This window comes from Oryzias melastigma, linkage group LG4, assembly GCF_002922805.2.
Source record: "Oryzias melastigma strain HK-1 linkage group LG4, ASM292280v2, whole genome shotgun sequence".
In the NCBI taxonomy this organism is placed as follows: Eukaryota; Metazoa; Chordata; class Actinopteri; order Beloniformes; family Adrianichthyidae; genus Oryzias; species Oryzias melastigma.
Window position 1 is genome coordinate 18154041 of NC_050515.1, and position 22281 is coordinate 18176321.

A 22281-nucleotide genomic window follows, 5' to 3' on the forward strand; every position below is an offset into this window, starting at 1 on the left:
GTGGGGCGGCTCCCTCGGACCACTTGTAAGCCCCCCGCTACACCAGGTTGGGATGGATCCTGCAAACATACAACGAGCGGCATGCTGTGACATCCAAATACTGGTTTGCACTTGCAGAAATGTAAGTAGACTGTGCAAATAATGCAAGGATAAAAATAAAGGTTTTGAGCAAAAATATGCAATTCTGAGCTCGCTGCTGCTTTTGGAGGTAAGTGCACGGGCTCCAAAAACCAAAACTTGAAGAAAATCAGAAAGGCGCGCAGATAAAAAACTTCGGGGAATATTGACGTGTTTGCAGCCACTAGGGGCCGTAGCACGGGCTGAAGACTCAGCGCAGAAAATACTTCAACAATAATAAGTCAATTTTTATTAGTAAAATGGAAAAAAGATGACATTTAATTAACCTAATTATCTTAATAGACAACCAAACTGTTCTTCTTATGAACAAAAATTAGACAAACATTGTGAGGTTCTGATTTAATAGTATTTTTTTCCTTTTATGTCTTTAAAAATATAGGTCCAAGCAGAAAAAATGTCAACTAAAACGAATTACAAATGCGTTTTCTTAATTAAGCGTGCGCTTGTAACACCATTGTTAAATTAACGAGATGACGTTAATCACAGAAGGCCATAATGAATTTTTCCAGTGCAGAATTATGACGGAGAAAATAGCCCATAAAGCGGGAAAACTGTTTAAAAATAAATTTATGATGACATGCAATTAATTAAATTGGCCAATAAAAGCGGCTCTTAAATGTCCTAATATGAGTTGGTTTTTTTTCAGCCTCTGTTTGACTTGATAAGATTGAAAACTGAAAGAGGAATATAGATTATGTTCAATCGAAACAAAAAATAAAATAAAGTAAATATTGTTTACTGGAAACAAACCGGCCGGCAACTCCGACAGTCAACTTCCAGATGCCATACGGTGTCATTCCACAACACTGCGTGTTTTACGCACACACCGGATCCAACACACGCTCACGCACGCACACACCGACACACGCAGGGCTTCTCCTCTCCACCGCACTTCAACTTACTGCCAGTTTTGGGAGTTGTCCTCTTCTCGTCTTCCTCGGCAGAAATTCTAAACAGGATGCGCGTCCCTAACTCCTCTATATCCGACTTTCTCTTCATCCGAACAGGCGGTGTCGGTCAGTCTGGGGTTAGCGCTCCCGGCACCGGCTCCCATCCGCGCACAGCTGCGCTCCATAGCCCCGGTAGTCTGCGCGCTCTCCAGCCGACAGTCGCGCCTCTGGTCCGGGCGCAGCGCTGCGCCGCACCGCGCCGCGCGTGCAGCCCCGCTGCCTGTCTGCAGCTCCGCTGTCTTCTCTCCGCTCGCCCTGCAACAAGAAAAGCCGTTTATGGCGACACACAATGTGAAAAGGGGGCCGATTTAAAAAGAAGAATGCAAGCAAGAACAACAAAAGTCAGTTATAGCAAAGTCTATGCCTCTCCTATCTTCCACCCCCTAGCTTAGCCCACATAATGAGCAGGAAAAAAGCTTTATATTTTGTTCACTGGGTATTCACAGATAATTTGAAGCCATTGTTTCTGTCACAGATGGTTCTTTTTAATACAATAACGGTGCTCTTTGTGAATAGCGAGCCCACAATAAAAATCTAAAGCGTCCTCCTGAATAACCATTTTGTTCTCTCTTGTATAGGCCGAACAAAAGCGCCAGTGAGGTAATGGCCTGCCTTATTGAAAGCCTCAGAATGGGGATTTGATAAAGATTTTTTTTCGCTCCTTTTTCTTTTACAAAGTACACGGCAATGTCAAAGAGAAACCGAAACGGGATGAAAAGGAGAAAAAAAGTAAAAAATTGTGTCAGCCAATGGTAGCTACTTTATTATTATTATTATTATTATTATGATTATTATTATTATTTGACTTTGCCTGCAGTCAGAGTCGTGGTGGTTGTTTGGGGCTCTGGAGGGCAGGTCAGGTGCAGGCATGTTATGGATTTCACAATAGAGCTTAAATCCAGAATACATTAGTCCCCAGAGGTCTGCGGTGGATTTAGCACAGTCTCATAATTCTGCATTGGGTGTGTCAAGTTGTGCTCCACAGAATTAAACCTTCATCGAGAGCATATATGCAGAGACTCCTGCAGACAGCCCCTGTTTCTAATTCTACCCTTCTCACTACAATTGCTCAGAATATATATTGCATGCCCTTAAAACGCTGATAAGGCACTGTGAAATGTCATAAATGCAGGGGTGTTAATAGGGGGAATGAGGGTGACTAATGTAACCTGCTAAGGTTGAGTTGCGCGCCTGCAGCTGTGAGTGAATGTGTGTGCAGTCAACATGTATCACCCCCTCCAGGACGGATCCCAGAGTCGTGTGGGAGCCACCTCAGTCGGTCGGCAGTTGATGTAATTCGTAATTAACTCAGGGCTAATCAATAAAGCATTTAACAGACACACAATGGACACACAGGGGATGATCCCAAGGCAAACATATTGGATGCCACTGATCGTTACAAGGTGAGGACACCTTGTCCATCACAGGGATTGAGGGTGGAGGGCAGCGGGAGAAGAAAGACGCATGAGATGAAGGGACGAGGAGAGCGGAGAAAAAGAGATGAATAGAAGGAAAGAGAGAGGAGAGAGCGAGCTGGATGAAGGCAGGAATAATGGATGATTGGAAAGTGAGGAGAGGAGAGCTAAACTCTGTAACACAGAGACAAACAGGAGACATTTCTTCCCCTCTAAACTTTATAAAAACAATCAAAAAACAAACATAAAAGTGTTTGTTCAATTTTGTTTAAACATTTTACCGATCTAACTTATTATGAGACATTTTCCTAAACGAAAAAAGGCAAAATCTTCCACACAATCTGATGCTTTTTTGATAAAACTCTCTAAAATGTTTCATTTAAGAAGCATGAGGTCTAACACATTTTAGAACTGAAATAATAAAGATCATTAATTGCTCTTTTTAATGAAAATGTAGAAGAAACAACATATCTTGCTTTCCAAATAAAAGCCTTTTGCTGATGCACAGTGAGGCATTTAGCATTTCTAGAACACTGTTTTTCAACTCAGCAGAACTGAAGCTCATAGATGTGCCCCATGCAGCTATTCAAACAGGAGACAGTGTGAGAGAATTAACTTTAAACTAAAGCATATGGAGAAGTTAACAGGTGGAACAGTGGAAAAGAAAAGCAGCACAGACAGACAGACAGAGAGAAGATCAGCACTTTTCAGTGTGAATGAGTTCGGCAATAACGAAATACGACTCTTTGACTTTATCTGATCAATCTGTAGCGCACAGTCTAAATCACAGCTATGCCGCTCCTATTAGACAGCTGGAGCACTTTTAATTATAAACCCATCCGCACAGGCCGGCGAATGTGATAGCATGTTTGAAAAAAGCAAAGAGAGAGGGAGAGAAAGTCCGCTGGCACCACGAGAACATTTAGAAAAGGCCGGCATCATCACTGCATGCTAATGTGCTTCACACAGAGGCTGCCTGTTGACACATATGCGCACAACAAACGTCCACTCACACATTTATGCTCTCAGAGACGCTTACACAAATGTACACGCTAACATTTCCATATGCATGAGAGCGGTCACATTTGCAGCTTCTGTTTTGTGTGTTTCCTGCAGCTCGGCCTGATGGGAGAACCGCAGCGAGCTTTTCTCCCTTTGTGCGACTGTGTGTGTGTTAGATGCAGACACATTGACACAGTACTCATTGAAAAGGGAGGCCCTGGTTGAAGGAGATGCAGCCAGCCAGCTGTCAATCACGGCAAACGCACAAACTTTACCGCACACACACATTCATTAGCACTGATATACTCGTCCTTGAGCAGAGATAGCTGCATTGTGGAAGAACTCCTTTCAGGTCCAGGCAAGGTTCTCAACATTGAGAGTGTCCAATAGTGCTAGCTCAAGTCTGCTTTTCAAACCATCTTTCCTTCCTCTCATCCGTCCATCCTGATTCAAACTTTACCATCTCAAAGTTGCAAACATGATGTACCAACGGCTCTTTGTGCTGGGCAACAAACTGCTGGAGGCTTTTTGGAAAACAAGATCTGAACAGATTTATGATTTCACCTTAAAATAAATCAGAAAATAAATTGATGAAATGATTTTCTTTGCATACATATCATGAAGAATAACTCACGGATGTGTCAAAGATAAAAATGAAAGCAGTTAATAAACTTCCATCTGTCTGCTGCACAACACGAGGCTTGTATGAAAAAAAGTACCAACTAAAGAAATTAAACCCAAAACAAGTGATCCTTAAAAACGGACGATCACAGAGAGGCTCTGATGTTGCAAAACTTTGAAACAGAAAAAGTTCTTTATGCAAAAGTGTAAAAAAAAAAAGCCTGGTTGGCTCAACTTGGTAATGTATTTCCTCTTGTGCAGTCTTTCTGTAGCCTGACATCAGCTCAGCTCCACATATGTGATCACAGAGTGTCAAATTGAAGGTTCCACTATTGAAGATTCAGCCCAGAAACCAGCCTGTGACCATCCAATGCACAGCTTTGATGCCGCGTTCAGCTTTGGATGTGGACAGACAACTGTTCAGACTTCAAAATGCCGGTCTGAACATAATTTAACATATGTAGACATCATTTTCAAATTTATCTTCTTCAATGTGAGCATGGGGGGAAATTTGAGAAGTGCAGGACAGAAGCTGGAAAGTTGAGGATTAAGGCTTTGAAGATACCAAAGTGCTGACCACCTACAGAGCTGTAATGCTCTGGTCAGTCCGGCTCCTTTTGTTCCCAGGAGAGAAGGAAGTACGAGCAGGTATTTGCTGAACAACACACCGCACTGGATCTCATTAATTTAGAAATCCCTGCTAACAGTTTAACGGAGCAGCACAGGAAGTTTCCAGTGGTTGCCCCCCTTTTGAAAGTCCATTGCCTGGGTTCACTGATAAAGTTCTCTAATTACGTTACTAATCACATGACTCTAAAGCGCATTTTTGCACACATGTTCATATACTTGGTGAGTATTACTTATTGGTGGCATTTTAAAGGAGTATTTTGAAGTGAGGGAGATCTTTAAAAGTTGTGCCAGTAAATGAGTCTGACGTCATACTTTGATGACTTTTTCCCTCCAATACATGAAAGAAAACAGACAGGGTAAACACACAGCACCAACGGAGAACATCCGAAGGCAGTGCACGCATTTTGGCTGCAATTGAAGTGTCCTTGAAATTTGGACAGCTCCAGTTGTGATGTAATCCTGTCGCAGAGAGACAAGCCCTACATTTGGTCAGAGCTAAAGACTGACATGAGAACACGTCAGAGATTCAAGCTTTTAGGAAACTCGAGGAGACTTATGGCTCAACCACGAGGATAAGTGAGATTCTTCAGAGAATCAAGACTTTCAGAAACTGTGATCTGACATTCTTACTCTGGTGCTCATTACTATGTTTACGATGCATTTCCTGTCATCAAAAACGTAGAAACGTGTTTTTTCTCTTTGGTTATGCATTTATGTCAACTGTTAGAGCTGAAAAAAACAAAACAGACTTAGTTAATTTCATGTTCACCCATCAATCAAAGGATCAACTCTTCAGCATCCTGCTAGTCCGTGTTCCAGCAACTGCCATGCTTTTTTTGTTTTGCCTATTTATCAGTTTTGATAAAAAGTACAGTTTTGTTACAAATGTCCAACTAAGATTATGAAAATCATCAAAGACTGGCCCAAAAAAATCACAATAAATGAGTATGGACAACCTTCTATTTGGGAATAATTTGTTTAAAACAAATTAAGTTCGTCAGGGTTCTTTTGAATCTTTTGAATCGCCAAATTCCCTCTTTCTCTATGCAGATTTTTTGGAGACATCCATTTATTTCAATGATCTCTACATTGTCCATGTGATGCTAAATTATACTTTGACCAACTTAGGGACATTATCCTACATCTTTATTGTGTTTTGATAAATGTAAACTCTATTATTAATTTTATTAAATTTTAGTTTTTGTTCCCTTTCAACAAAGTCCCTAGATTTTCCCCTTATGCTTGTGGAGCTTAAAACTCATCACTCTCATAGTCTTGTTAAAAGATTTTATAGTAGCAAAAATAAATACAGGAGACTTAAAAGCCACACTTAGCTTAATCCCTATTTAGCGGCGCTGTGCTTTGATTCAATGAGATTAGAGAAGAAAACATCTCGTATTTACAGGTTGGGATTATTTTGCTTTGAGATTAGTCTTTCATAATCTTAATCAGATAAAGGAGGCTGTATTTTTTCTGTTTTGGTTACTGAACTAGCTCACCTGATTGAGATTTAGAGGCTATGTCTCATAGTTTGGGGCAAAAACACCACTGTGAGGCAACTAGATCTTCTATATCACAACATGCTAATCACAGATTATGCTAAATGTCATTTTGTGAAGAACCAGACATCCAGATTTTTTGAGTGAAGGGTTAGATTTCAGATTAAAGTCACATGACACTTGGTGCTGAAAGGCTCCAATCATCACATCAGGCTGCTGATTAACATTTGGTAGACTTCTGAATTTTATCTGTGTTAACGATTAAAAAAGTTGATTTCTGACTCTCATTGTTTAATTACTAGTTTTTAAGTCAGATATTTAAGCTGTTTGAGGCTTGATAAACCAGAAAATTACAGCCTTCAATCTAAAATGTAATGTCAAAATGATCATTTTGACCAGACATTTGCACTTAATTTACAAATCATAGTTTCAACAAAAGGTTTTCCAGTTCACTTGATGGACAGCTAATAATGATCAAACCCAAGAAGAATGAGCCTTTGGTAATTGGATGTTCATCAGAAAAACTGTTGCTCATATCAGTCAAATTTAAGCGTTAAAACATATATCAACTTAATATCCACTGACTATCTGGATGAATAACTAACTTTAAAAACAAATTTGAACTGAGATGACTTATGGTATTACTGATCATCAGATTAGAATGATAGTTCTCATCATGACAGGCTAGTGTGGATTCTGATGTAGGAGCTGCAGTAAAATGAGCCTTAAACTAATTTGAATGTAGTTTACAGCCTTCCATCAAGTGAAAAGAAAACCCAAAAGGACACATAGTCACTTATCAATTCAGTAAATCCTAACACAAGGGCACAGCTAATACTGGTGCCACCCTCTTGCATTTGCTGAGAGGTTCCTTTGTACCACTTTGAAGTGTCATGACTGCAACCTTAACAATTGAGTCTTTTAAGGTCTAACATTTTTAGCTATAATGTAGAAAAAAATATTTTCTTGTCTGCACCTTAATCACACTACTCATCAGGAAAAACAAATTACAATTTTCTTTTTTCTCAATGGATCAATAATTTACATTCTGAAAAATTGCTGTGAGCTTTTCCCTTTATCCATGTGTACTCTACATTGACCGTGTATTTTTAAAGTATTCTGGAAATTTGTCAGCTGTAGTGCAGTGCCCTTTCAAACCGTGCTTGTTTGGAACGAGAGCTCAGTATTTGAACCGACTGAGGAGATTGAGGAGCTGAAGTGGAATGTGCAACCAACATTCATCCGTTATGATTCAGTACTGGGATCACAAGATATCGTTTCTGTGTGGCATTACCTGATGATTCTACACACTGGGATAAAGCGACATAGCTAACCTGAAATATTTTGATGACAAAAAAAGTTTCATTTTTTAGCAAAAAAAATGGCTTTAGGTGAGCCAGAATTTAAACTATAATAACATATGACCCTTCTAAACACAATCTAACTAAAGACAAAATAAATAACAAATCACAGCTTTTCTGAGGATCATATAAGAAGACCATTAAGATATAAAAAATGCAGAGATAAATATTGTGCGAGTATAAGTAGACTTTTATTATATTACATTATTTTTATTATAGTCATAGACTCTCTTGAGACAAACATTTCATTTCAAGTACCTAACAATAGTCCTGATGATAACAGATTATAGGGACTAGATTTATAAACATAGTGTGATTTGAGGATAAGCTAAATATCAATTGATAATGACTGAAGTTGAATAAGTACACGTTAATGGAAGTGAAATAGATGTTCTTCACTGGATTGCTGCACCACGTTACTGCATGTGTGTGTGTGTGTGAGTTTGAGCTCTCATCTTTATCCACTTGTGGGACCATCACCTCTTGAAGAGCCATTATGAGGACCCTTTGCAGAAATGGGACTATAAAGCAAAAAAATTCAGACATTTCTGAGGGTTACGACCCATTTAGGTGGTTAGCGTTGATAATTAAGGTCAAAGCAGCAGAACTCTCACCACAATGAAAACATCAGTATGGGCTTGTGTCAGTGGAGCTGGGCATCATACAAATATGCTTCTGGCATTTTGCCTGAAATATCTATTAAAAAAAAAAACGTTTTAAACCATACATCATTTTAATATGTAAATGTGTATTTTTACTTTTGATTCCAACCCAGAACATAACTGTAAACAGAAGTAGTTCTTAAAGTCCCCATCCGATGGCATTTTTCTTATATAAGAACAAATGTAATGAGAAATAATTTTGTTTTTACATTTCTGAGTATTTCTCCTTTTTAAATCGCTGTCAATCAAACTGTCACAGACAGGCTGTTTGAATTAATGAGCCATTTTTACATCACAACAGCTCTGCTGCACATGCTCTAAACCCCCTCATCTGGCTCTGCTTGTGTGCCTAGCTCAGGTGCCTTAGAAGAGAAGATGGCATCTTATTGACAGCGGTCAAATGAGGCGCCGTTCGCATTTCCGTGGTCAAATCAGATGTCACTGGATTTTTTGAGTGAGTTTCATACAATACTTATCGTTGCAGGGCTCCGAACGCTGTTAAAATCTCTGCAAAACTCCACAAAGCTTCTTGATGTGAACACGGAAATGCGACCGGCGGCTCATTTGACCGCAGTTGTAAAGGATTGTAAATAATGAAAGTTCAGTCCATGAAGCTCTTCACTTCCTCGTTCTAGCTGACATCCAGCACAAAACCATACGGCTGCACATTTCGATATTGCTTGATGTGTTTATATGGTCAGCGGTGAAGATTTACGCTAGCAAGAGACAAGAGCTATGGTAATCAGATTGGGGGGGATCAGGGGCGGGGCTGCTCAGCTCAGCTCCAAAAGCCACGCCCCTTCAGAGGAGATTTTTGAAACAGAGGCTTCAGATCAACATGAATAATGGCTTTTTAAGACATTTAGGTTGTGTAATTTTGGTTAAAAACTCTATAATCCTAATTAATACACCAGTGGGAACTTTTTTTTTTTTAATTAAAAAAATGTCATTAGGGGACTTTAAAGAAACGTGCTGCAAACGTTTGCTGTTATACTGAGCTTTATTGTGCATTTTCTTGATCTGGCATTCTCCTTTCTGTTTCTATAAATTTGTTCTGTTTGTTTAAAAAAAAACAAAAAACGGGTTAACTCATTACACCATCCCACTCTGTTAAAATTCCATTATTTTACGTAGGGATTACAGGTGAAAATTAGCCAAGTTTGCTATAATCTTTTCCTGTTTGACATGATCAGTGTTCTGTTGTGTATTGTCCCTTGTTTTAAATTAATAAACTCTTAACATTCTTTTAAAGTTCCACTCCAACCCATGGTAAAAGGATTCTCATTGTCTTCCATGTTTACACAAAATTAAAAAAAAAAAAAAAACGGTGTCATTTTATAAGACATAGTTTCTGCAGAGCAGCTATAGTTCATTTGAAAATGACCTCTAAGTTGTAGGAAGACTGTTGGCATGGAATAACCCTGGGCTTCCTCGGCAACCGTTCCGGCTCCGATGTGACCGCGAAAGTGCGAGAGGAACCTCCACTGCATCCGAACATGTCTGACCTCTGCGATCTGGCCTCTCCACTGCTTCAAATTTGTTTTGTTGGGTTCAAAATTTTGCTGGACTGCGGAGCTGAGTCACAGCACTTTTTGTGAAGATGTGGCTATTAATGACTAAGACTGTAATAAATGGTGGGTTATCCCATTAAACCCACATGAGTTCAGAGTTTTGCGAGGTCGGCAGCCAAATGGTCATCTGCTGTAGCTAGACTGCTCCCGCATCACACCTGAGCTTTAACGGTTGCCGTGGCAGCCCAGGGTAAGCCTTCCTTCGTTTCCTCATCATCCATTTACACTATCTTACAGCCCCTTGCACCACCCACCGAACATTACTGGTACAACAGAAATGCTGAGCCATCCAGCTGTATAGATTTGAGCCAGATCACAGCTCAGACGAGGAAAACAAAAGTGTACATAGATCTAGTTGTCTACAAGTGGGTGAATTAGACTAGAGTTGAGCAGGGAGCTAGTGGCTCACAGATAGTAGCACTTGCGCTACTTCTACAGGTTTTTTCCAACTGAATTTTTTTTTTGTCTGCATCTGATTCACAACAATTTGAATCAAGAAATACTTGGAAATTTAATTTTAAGATCAATTTTCTTTATATATGTTGTCCATCTTGAGAAAAATGCCACAACAACATGTTAAAAAAAAACACAAAAAACACAATTTTCATTGGAGTGGGTCTTTAATTGACCTTGTGTGTTAAATATTTCAGAAACTTTTCCTCTGCTTTTAATCTCTACATAAACTCTCTCTCATGTGTCTGAAACTCAATCAAAGTAAAAGTTTAAAAGAAAAAAAAAATCGTCATTCTATTTGTATTCTTCATAAAAAGATAGATAGGAGATATGTCTGGCTTTGTCTAACAGGCCAAATTTAATTGGCCAAATATCATTTTTGCATTTCAGACATGCAGCTGTACACATACCTAATAAAGTTTGGATAATACAACTTCTGTTACTTTGTAATTTTACCATTCTTTCTCAAAACACTTTGAGGACTTAAAAGACTTCCAGACATTGCAAACATAGCAATAAAACTTTAGCTTTTAGTATCTAATCTTCACACCACGCCCAAACACAAGTCCTCTCTCTGGACTCTGTGCAGGACAATCCAACAAACACACTATTCGACGCCAAGCTTGATAAAACACACGTATAAGGCTGTTGTTGGAAAACCGTCAGTTTATGGTGGAGTATATTGTATTCTACTTCTTTTTTGATGTTATCCCTACAAGCTTGAAAAACTCAGTTGCTCAAAGTCTCAATGATCAATGACCGCAGAGATTTTTTTTGTAACTCTAATAAAACCGGAATATTGGTATTTTTATAACTCAGTACAAGTAACAAACATTTGCTGTTGTTTGGAGAAGTGAAAGTTTTCAACAAGGATCTCAAAAGTTAGAGGAATAAACATGAAGAGCTATATTACACATGTACACATATAGGATATTTCACAGTCGCTCCATCATACACTGATCTCTCTCCCCTCGTCTATCTCACAGCTACCGCTGGTTTTGTTTACAGGCCAATTTGAATGAGAATGAATCGCTCTCACATGTTTCTAGAAAGCGGTCTAATCCACACCGGCTGCTGCGAGGCCCCGGCTCTTTGTTTGGGATTATTGCAGCTTAGAGCTAGCTAACAATAAAGAGATGAGCAGCTCACCTCGTCGCCATTAATGAAGTGTGGAGAGTCATTTAGCTGTTAGCTAGCTGTTACTGAGCGATGATACCTTCACACATGCCTGCACATACACATGCATTTGTTTACCCGTATGTGTGAGACTGATGCAACACATTTAAAAACGTTTCCATACTTGAATTTCATCTTGTTGCACTCAATTATCAGAGCAGATGTGACATGTAATAAAGTTTGACTTCAATGTTAAACAAAATGCAATAACGCAAACCGTATTCAAATTAACATTTTAACCATTGGAATTTTTGGAAGATTCATTACTAATTACTAGATACATTAAAGTATGTTGTTCCACACTATCTGGTTGTAGTGTTTTATATATTGTAAAATCTTTTGAACTTTTTTTTTTTCGAGTTTTTAACTCTGAACATCTTTAGATGTGGTAGCTTGTGTTATTTTTTTTGTTTTGCAAGGCAAATATGTTATATTCACAGAGCTAATACTAAGTATTTTTCAAAGTCACAGAAAGTAGCATCTTGGACTAATAAAAATAAAGACAGGAAAATAGAATTTTCAACTGAGATTTAAAAGCAACCTCAATTGCAGCAGATTTTCAAGAAGTCAGAAGCTGCGTCCATGTGTTTGCCTTATAGCAACCAAAAAGCACAGTTAACCTGTTTGGTTCCAGTAGCTTTCTACCTGAAGAGCTTAAAACCTATCAGTCATAGCGTATCAAACAGAGATATTGTCTTTCGATGTATTTTAAAAGCATTCCAAGTGGTTGTTATGCACTTTTAGGCAAAATAATAATATTAAAAAAAACCTGTGTTGTTTTTTGGGACATAGTTTCTGCAGAGCAGCAGTAGTTCGTCAAAAATGTGCCTCTGAGTTGTTGGCGGGATCATTGGGGGCAACTCTGCTCTCATTACCCATCATTCCTTTGTTAACACTCGCTCCTGCTAACTTTTAGCCCCTCACAACCACACATTAGCAGTGCAACAAAAAATGGTGAGCAATGTTGGAGCTATTCATTCGTACAGTTTTGAGCCAGATCTCAGCTCAGATTAGGAAAACAAAGACGTCCATGAATCTGTTTGTCTACAAGCGGATGCATTGGAATGGAGTGGAGCAGGAAGCTGGCCTGCCGATTGCAGTTTGTGTATAGCAGCTACAAGCCTTTCCAACTGCATTTTTTCATCTGGTTCTGATTCACCACAATTTGATTAAATAAATACTCAGAAACACAGTTTTAATCTTAAATTTCTTGATGTATGTCCTCCACCATGAGAAAATGTTATAAGAACATGTTATAAACACCAAAAATACATTTTTTTAGGTTGAGTTGGAATGGGTCAAAGAAGACTAACCCTCTCTCTAGGCATTTATTATAAAATGTGTAAAACGTGACATAAACATGATAAATCTTGTTGCATTGTCAGCTAAGTAAACAGTTTAATATTATATTGCATGTATGATTGGTTTAAAAATACTCTGTAAATTATTTCTCTAAATGTACAAAATTACTGCCCAGACTTCTTGATGCAACCAAAGACCTTAATCTAAGTGACATTAAATGTTGAGGCCAGAAACAAAAGCAAAAGGTACACTTTCATGTTCACCAGATTTTGTATTTCGGGGGGGCGGGTAGGAGAGTGTTTAAGCCCTGGCCATTGGGGTAGGTGCACTGGGGCAACAGGAAAAGCAGGAAGACTTAAGCTTTGGCAGAAACACACACGGATTGCAGTGGTCCACACTGAGAGTATGCTGGCATGTCTTCTGACAAAGTGCATGAGTTTGATATCTGATTAGAGGAGAGAGAAAGAGGACACGTGTGATGTCAATCCAGGTTTGTGGATGAGTGTGGCAGAGTCAAACCTCTGTAATGGACTTGGATGGTGTGCACGGAAATGGCTCCACATGGATTACATACCAGGACTGTCCCCTGGTATTTACATGCATGAAAGCACATGGAGCATACAGGTACATGAAATATTAGAGGAAATGAACAGAGCCAGATTCATGCATCATATGAGTTTAGTCATTGTATTTTATCTCTTTTAAAACTATTATTGTCTCCTATGAATAATTTTGCTAATTGATATTTTAAAATAGAAATAACTTCAAAGTTATGCATCATCTGGTTCAATTAAGTTCATGTAGAAAGGTCATTTGAATAAATGTACTCACAAAAACTACAAAACAAGTTCTGAGCAAGTATTTCTAAAATTTCAGATGTAGTTCAAGAACTACTTGCATATAACCTACCCAAACATACATAACTATCTATTTACTCTAACAGTTTGGTGTTGTCATGTTTGCCTGAGAAACCGACACTTCTCACACAATATTTGAGGTTTGCTTTGTTGCATCTTAATTTGTCTGTTCAGCTGCTGGTTACAAGACAAATTCAACAAGGAGGCAAAAACAAAAAAGGTGAACTAACCTCAAAATGTCACCACTAAACAAGACACTCTTTCTTTATCTGTAAACAGTGTATTTTCTTGACAGCAATGCTAATTAAGGTACAAAAAAAGGTTTTCCAAACATAGTTTAGTCATATTAAAAAGTTTAGATTATTTTAGTTTAATGTGACTCAGGGTAATTCTATGAAATAACAATGTATGAACTTTTCTTCATGCTTCTGTTTAATTGAAAAAGTCAAGGATGTGACAAACAAGTGTTTACTTTAAAATAGCAAAGTAGATAAATTGGTTTACAACAACATCACGATAAACTATAAATACATGTTAGCTTTTAGCTACTTCTAAAGAGAATTTCTTCCACTTATTGGCATTACTAGTTGGTCATGGTAGAAGGCTTTTTTTTCCATCAAGCAATCACAGACTTCCAGAATGACCAACTATGTTGGCATCACGAAAGTCAATACGCCGCAAAGTCCGAAAGCCGTAAATGTTCAGCGTTTATCTACAGGGTGAAAAAGCTAGTGCCTCACCGATAATGTGCGTGTGTGCCTCAAATACTGGGGCTAGAGCAAGTCACGACTTAACACTCCCTGAACAAACACACAAACTCCCACTTGTTTCAGTCCTATTTAAACAGGACCTGTAGAATTTCACAACTAGCTCTAAAGAGACGCAGAATGTGTTGAAGTCTACGGGAAACAAAATCAAGACTGCTCGCGTAAATCTCTGTGTGCTTTTATGACCGTGTGCAAACATGCAAATGTTGATAATGCGGGATCTTTGTGTTTCAGTTTCACTTGACTTCACGTTTTAGAGAGGTAAGAAGAATCTGAAGATAGACTGCAGTGGTTTTAAAGATCTCCAAACCATATTACTAGAAGAAGCTGAAAGTTTAGACTAGGAAGAAAACAGAAAATCCATACAGAGACTAAACAAATTCTTGATTGATGGATGGTAGAGAAGGTGCTGAGAGTAAGCAACCATAAATTCTTGTCTTTAAACACTTTACTCCCACGGTTTAGGACTCACCAAGCGAGGACTGTTGGTGTTTGAGAAGTGGCATGTATTGTCTTTAACACCATCTTTTGCTTTTGCATCCAAACCAACGTTTAGTCTTTTGAATTTAGTCTACTTCAAATGCAAAAAAGTTGTGTTTACACTTAATTTTCCTTTATTACCTTACTGATCTTATATTTGTCACCCTCTTTTTTTAGGTCTCCCATCTTGTAGCTCAGAATTTTATGTGCTGATTTTTGTAAAAAAATAAAAAAAATCTTGCAGACAGTGACTGGCAGTCACCTGCTCCTCTGTACTGCAGCTGCTTTCATCTGCTGGTGAGGAAAATAAACCCCGTAGAGAAGGAAACAGAAACATCTGTTTCAACGCGTGTATTTGTGTGTTAGCTCGCCTGCATATACATTACCGTGTTTTTAGCGCTCTTGTCCCTGCTGTATGCTTTCCAGTGTTGCACCACGAGTTTCTGCCACGCTAATTATCCTCACATCATGTGTGAAGTGTGTGTTTCCCCTCAGCCAAAGAGCAACAAGCTGTCAGGTTTTGGCCTCCTAAGGTTAACATCTGTTGCATTTAGCTCTGCTATGTTGCTGTCGGGTGCAGAGTGCCAAATGAAGCCAAATAATCACTGAATTCTGAAACTTAGTATTATGTCAGTTTGTGCAACCACCAGTTGTTTTTGTTTCCACTGAAACATGTTGATGTGTTTGATTCAAGTATGATTTTATGTGACATTTAGGTTGTATAGTTTTTTAAAAGCACTATTAAAAATATCAAATTGTAATCAATAAAAAAATGAATAAATGATTTTTATAAATAAAATGTAAAGATTTTTTATTTTACTAAATTGCAGAACTAAAAACACACAATTTTCCATTTCCATCTTCACGGGATATTAGGATATAGTGAATTAATTACACAAAAATATGGTTATATTTAACAATAATAAATTAATTAATCAACTAAAATATATGTTAAAAATGAAATATTACACTTTGCCTTGAATTGTTTCTAGATAAATAATTTTATTTCTGGTTCTGTTGCATTTCATAGTGTTGACCTATCTTTGACTTGAACAATAAACAGTTTATATATAAAAAAAAATCTCAAAAGTGAAATAATAATTTGGTTTTGATTGAAAGAGTCAACTTAGGTTTTTCCTCCGAGTCGGTAACAGATTCTGATGTTGGTTTCATGCGGAGAACATCACTTGCTGTGTATAAATTTCCTGAATAACTGTTTTTTTCAAGTGAAATGTTTTTTAGATGGCTGCACAAACTTTTAAAAGCAAACCTCTTCTCCCATCCACGTTTCAAACAAACCATCATAAAATGTACTCTTTAATAGTTTTATTTTATCTCCCGTTTGTACACTTGGTAACTCTGCTGATGCTCTGAATATTTTGGTGCTTCCAAACACCGTAGACGCCTGCTATCGGACAGTTTTTTTAATGGCTAACACTCAGCGTCCTCCATTCGACCATCCAGGCACTAACGCTGATGAAATGCAGTGGGACATCTAATGTGTGAACAGGGACAAAAACCCAGGATCTGGGGTATTCTGTCGGCCCGGTGACACACATCCCAGCCTCGACCTGCATACACAACTTCTCCACCTCCCCTTTTCTCCTTCTTCTCTATTGATGGCTCCTCTAAATCAATAAAAATGATCTTGGAGTCCATCACCATTTGGCTGCATCATCTTGGAAGTGCCTTCTTTAGAATATAGCGGCCATACTGTACAATGGGCCAGCCAAGCGCACGTAATTTGCCATTGATTTCCCCACCACCTCCCACTCTCCTCTCGACTCCTTAGCCCCTAGTCACTGCACAGAGCACAAAAACTAACTTCATCATAGACTCCGTTAATGCACATGCACAATAACCCTCTTTTCTCCTGCCCTCTGGTAATTTCACTCTTTTATTATCATTTTCACTTTCCCTATCTTTGCTCCTTTCTATCCTTCGCCGTTCACTTACTTTGTGCCCTTTTCCTGAAATCTCTTCACAGGTCACTAATCTATCTCCTTAAGTGGACGACGTGCACAAATGATGTAAGAGGTCCACTTTATTTTCATCATCTACCTTAGCTTTTATGTTATCTCTTATGTTGATTTAGATTCTCAATGTAAGTTTTCTCATTAATCAATTAATCAACTATCTGTGAAGCGTTTTTAATTAAATACATTCAAACACTTCTCATCAGAAGCATATCAACAAAAAATACTAAAAACTATTTTACTGTTTTGTTTCAGGTTCTATTCGAAAAATTCAGTAAATTCAAGATGATTGATACAAAAATGATTCTGAATTGATAATTCAACAAATATTTGTTATGATTGTTATATATCTGTTTTAAACTCTGAAAAAAACTATAGTTTAAAACAGAGATATCATAAATAAGGTGAAAACAACAACAACAACAACTACTGGTTGATTAAATACATAGTTAATTAAAGCATAAAAATATCTATAAGTATATTTTTCATTTCAAATATTTCAATAAATTATGTTAAATTACAAAAAAACTTTGCCACTAAAGATAGGGAAATGTCTACACATAAATAACACTTGGTAATGGGAGGCAAAAAGAAAGTCTCAATACAGAAAATTCTATTTTTTATGATTTACGGATATTAAAACAGCTCTGCTGGCTTTTTGCATGACAGTAGGTGAAAAAAACCTCATTCCATGCAGGCATCCGTCTTTTCTGTTCACGATCGAGTCAAAGTGGTGACATTTTTGATGCGTCTGCTCACACTGATGACCTTTGAAAGCCTCGCACTGGTGTCTCTGCAATGATTGCATTTCTTCACTGGGTGGGGATGTTTCTTAAAGGCAAACTCTTGATTCACGATTAAGTTTAATTTGTATTCCTGCTTCGACGCATGCCGGGAAATAATTTAGTGTTTTATTTCATATCACATCATGGCATTTTTTCACTTTTATGAGGGCTCAGAGACGGATGACACACATGACCTGTTGCGCTGTGACTCCAGTGTAACATTCATGTGCACGTGTGTGTCATGCAGTGTGCTCTCACACATGAACATTGTGTTGTTCTTTAAGTCTGACACTCTGCTTCATTCGCTCTAAGCCTATTACTTTATTCTTTTTCTGCTGTTCACAACACACACAAATGTGTGCACACATAGCAATGCTATCGCTAAGACCTTATTCAATAAACCTAGCATATCCTCCAGCCGTATCACACATCATCCCACAAACACACCTCACACACACACAACCCATATCTGAATCTTTTTTCCCTGAGTGGTGTTGTCGTCGCTGTTTGCTGAGAGTATCATTTACAGCCAAGGTGTTTGAAGAAAGACACCTCTCCTGTGGCGTGGTCTGTGCACGTGTGTGTTTCTTTAGAGTGGGGCTTTGCTGCTCCTGACACCGTTATCAGCTCTAGTCGAATGTATTTCTTATCGGGGTGGAGGTGTGGAAGGAGGAGGGAAAGAGGGGGGGGTCGACCGACAATACAAGCTTATCAAACGTCTTCAGCCATGATTCGGCCTGTCACTCAAGAGCGACGCGCACGCTCATCTATGCCCCCGCACGAGTGCACGTGCACTTGTATACAAAAACTACACACCAACATCAGGTTGTTTTTGATTGATAGATGGCTTTTAAAATATATAGAAAGGTGGGATCAAAATGATTGTGGACCCCTTTTTTTGCTTTACACTCTAGTGCAGTAATATAACATGTGTGGAAGTGTGTTTTTGTGTTTAAGTGTGCAACTATGTGTGTGAGAGCACATTCCAAAATAACAAAAGTAGGATTATAGATGCATTAGTTGGCCGTGAAGCGAAAGGCCCGTCAATAACAGCAGTCAGAATAAACCCTGAAACCTTGATAAGAAGACAAAGACGGCGGCAGATAGTGGAGAGTAGAGAAGGAGGGGGGGAGTAAGAGGGTTTGATCAATAGAGGAAGAGAGGAGGGGTGAGGAGAAGATGGATGGATGAAGAGGGAAGGCAGGATCGATATCTGGAGAGGTAGGAGGAGAAAGTTTTAATGAAGACCCCTGAAAAACTGAAGCAGGGTGAGTAAAAGTGGAGGATAATCGACTGGTGAATGGAGGAGAAGGCGCTGAGAGTTGGAATATAGTAAGATGGGTCGATAACTATGGCAGGAATTTAGTTTCATGTCCTGCTGCAAATATGCTAGTTTGTTATGAATACTTTTGCAAAAAACAAAAAAACAAAAAAAAGTCTACACAGTAAAAAAAACAAATGCATTATGTTTAGCACTTCAGTGGCAACAGTTTAACTATAAGCTGTTGAGACCACTTTCTACTTCAATAAAGAAAAAATATAAAACTTGTCTGATAGCCATTCAGTTTCGAGTAAGTTGCATCCTTGAATTAAAAGTCAAAGCAAATTGTTTTGTTTAGTTTTTTTAAGCTCTTGATAGAAAAGTCGGCTTTGTTTTGATTTTTGCTCCCCAAACAAAAAGTCCAAATCAAGTCTGAAGTCTCACAGAAACTTGGGTTCTAGCTCGTTTAGGAGCCACATTATGAGTGGATCTTAATTCACTTGAGGTCACCAGTAGCTTTTTAAAATATTTCACATTTCTGCCCTTTTTTTGTCAGAAACTGCTGGTGTAGGACCCAAACACAGGAGACCGGGCTTGGTGGTGGAAACTTACCAATTTAATGAATAAACTTGAACAAGACGAACAACAAAACCCATAGAAAAAAAACACAACAAAGACATAACAGAACAATAGATAATTTGACAAGGATGAACTAAAAACTAAACTTTTAAATAGGCTGAGGACAATTAACTGAACTGAAGATAGTTGTTGATCATGAACCTGAAAATGGTGTGACTGACACAGGGTCACCGAAGATATGACCAACATAAAAACAAACTAAACCACCGAATTCTTACACCTTTTCTTCAATCTACTTGGTGCTCTTGACCTTCTTATTTTTTATTTTATTTTATTTGTCAAGATTTTCTCGTACAATGTAGTTTGAAAAAAACCCTCAGACCCAAAAAATATTAACACGTTACAATGCTATCACCACTATGCTTGAGGTTTTATGTGATAATGTAACAGGATGTACATTTGGGACATAGATGCAGCTTTCTTTAAAGACTTGGATAGACATTTTTTGTAATGTGTCAAATGTGTCTCAATTTTTTTTCCTTTTTTTAAGGAATGTTATTCAACTTGCAAGTTTGAATGAATTAATTTGTTTATCAAGTCAATTTCAAATCTCTGAACACTGATATAAACAGGTTCAGATGAGGCATTTACATGTTTTGACCACCTTAATGAGTTTTAAATGTTTACTTAAATATATTTCTCTCAATTGACAGTTTAGTTAACAACTGTTCTACTTGTTTTCTGTCTGCTGATTTTGGCTTTAACTCTAGATCATTTTACAGATTATTTTCTGAACTTTTTAAACTGTAGATTAATGTGCAGTTACCATTTGTAGTCTTTTAAAGCGTTTCACCTTTTCAACAAGCAACTGTTTAACTGATTTAGTGATTTTATTTATAGTGTTTACCTTTTGCAGTTTTGCTGTTTCCCAGAGTTTTAATTGCAATTTTCATAATTTTATTAGCCACCTATTGTGTTCTGTGTTCTGAATGTCTTTAGACCATTTCAATCAATCTCCTTAATCTGTTTTCTTTGAGTTATAGCAGATCTTTGTTTTTACCTGTAAAATACTAGACTTTTTTTTAAATCTACAAAAGTTTGAACTTAAGAGAGTTTTAACAAGAGTGGAAAGTGTGGAAATCTTAATGTCCGTTTGAAATAAGTGTGTGTACAGAGGGATTTTACAACCTGAAAACATGTATAATAATTGCAAAAGATAAAGTCGACAACTTCACAGATTTTGTCAATGTTGGAGTGTTTTTGGGGTCTTTTCTGCAATAAATGAGGGGCCATTTTAAAGCCAAATTAAAGTTTTTTTGCACCAGTGTTCTTAACATAATTAAGACAATTATTTTTTTAAGTAAAAAAACAAAAATAAATAGATTTATTCTGATAAATCTTTCTTTAGACATATTCATAATAGCTTGGTGATACGAGGGATTTTAGTATGGGAGTTGTGAAAGCGTAAAAATACTTTATTACATCTTTGCAAATAAAAAATAACTTGCAACCTACATAGAATAAAGCATTTATTGCTTTGGCTTTACAAGTTGCGATCTTACCAAATAAAAGAGCTATGTGACTAGTTTGTGTGTTTTTTGTCCTGTTTAAATCCTGAGTTATCGGTAAGCTCTGAGCCACGAGTCCTTCAGAGTTTTGAACCAACAGCAGCATAAGGCAGCAGACTGTGGAGGATGGGGATGGGGAGGGCATTGTTTCATCAGCCCTGATTAATTAATTCCCCTCCTTCATTTGTGCTGGAAACACTACATAGGTCTGAGACGTATAGGTAATGATACAGAAGGAGAGACACGAATACCGAGAGAGTGCATCCTGTTTTCGTCAGCATGGCAGCGAGCAGCTAGCTGTCACACAAAGACACAATGAGGCCCGGCAACAAACAGCCACTTAAAAAACAGCCAGGCAACAGAGAGCAAATTCAATTAGAGAAGTAATTAGTAGATACAGGGCCAGGCAGCGGGCTGCGGCGATGCCACAACGCGGGAATTAATAGGCACGGATAGGAGGAGGACGCTGTCATAATTAAGAGGCAATCACCTATGTCATTAAATAGGCTACCTAAAAAAAAACATAACCCCCCCTCCAAAGCAAAACTATTAATTCAGTGATCAAAAATATTTCAGGAGATGATTAATACAGCAAATTCATTTTAAAAGACCAATTTCTGCAAAGATAGCAAGACAATTGCACATAATGTACTCCGCTTGGCATTTATATTGCTAATTAATTTTTTTTCTTTCTGATAATTCAGTGAAGGATTGCCCTTCCCTCCCTTTCTTTCCTCCTGTGTGTTTCCATTGCATTAATGAACTACGGAGGCAGTGTTGAGGAAGGGAAAAAAATAAATCTGCGTCTCGCGTCTATGAACGCCTTTACTCCCAAACACTGCAGACAACATGAAGACTAAACAACAAAATACTTCCCTCTGCCTTCAACTGTGATGCGTCCATGCAGCCGCGCTAAATTTATCTCCCCCTCAACAACGCCACTGCTTCCCCCATGACTTCACTGATACAAAAGAGCCAGCAATTAATTTAGATGATAAGGACGTGAAATAAACCAGCAGGTTATTGATTGATTTGTCTCTCTCCTGGGGAGGGGGGGTAGCAGATATCATTTCACAACAACAGCTTTTCTATCGCTAATTACTCTGTGTATGAAATCCCTCTGATGAAGCTGCAGGTTTCATGTAGCAGATATAGAGGGGGTGTTCAAAACCAAACACTAATAGTGTGGAAAAAATGCAGGAAGATCTGAAGGAAATACACTGGAACT

General features: G+C 38.1%; 1 long non-coding RNA gene across 1 annotated transcript in view; it reads right to left on the reverse strand.

Annotated features, from left to right (window-relative positions):
* The window catches only part of LOC112150501, a 78634-nt gene that overhangs the window by 40261 nt on the left and 16092 nt on the right, over nt 1-22281 (reverse strand). The window contains exon 2 of the long non-coding RNA XR_002919969.2: nt 1041-1343. This is a non-coding gene — a long non-coding RNA (uncharacterized LOC112150501). The remainder of the gene's footprint in view (nt 1-1040; nt 1344-22281) is intronic.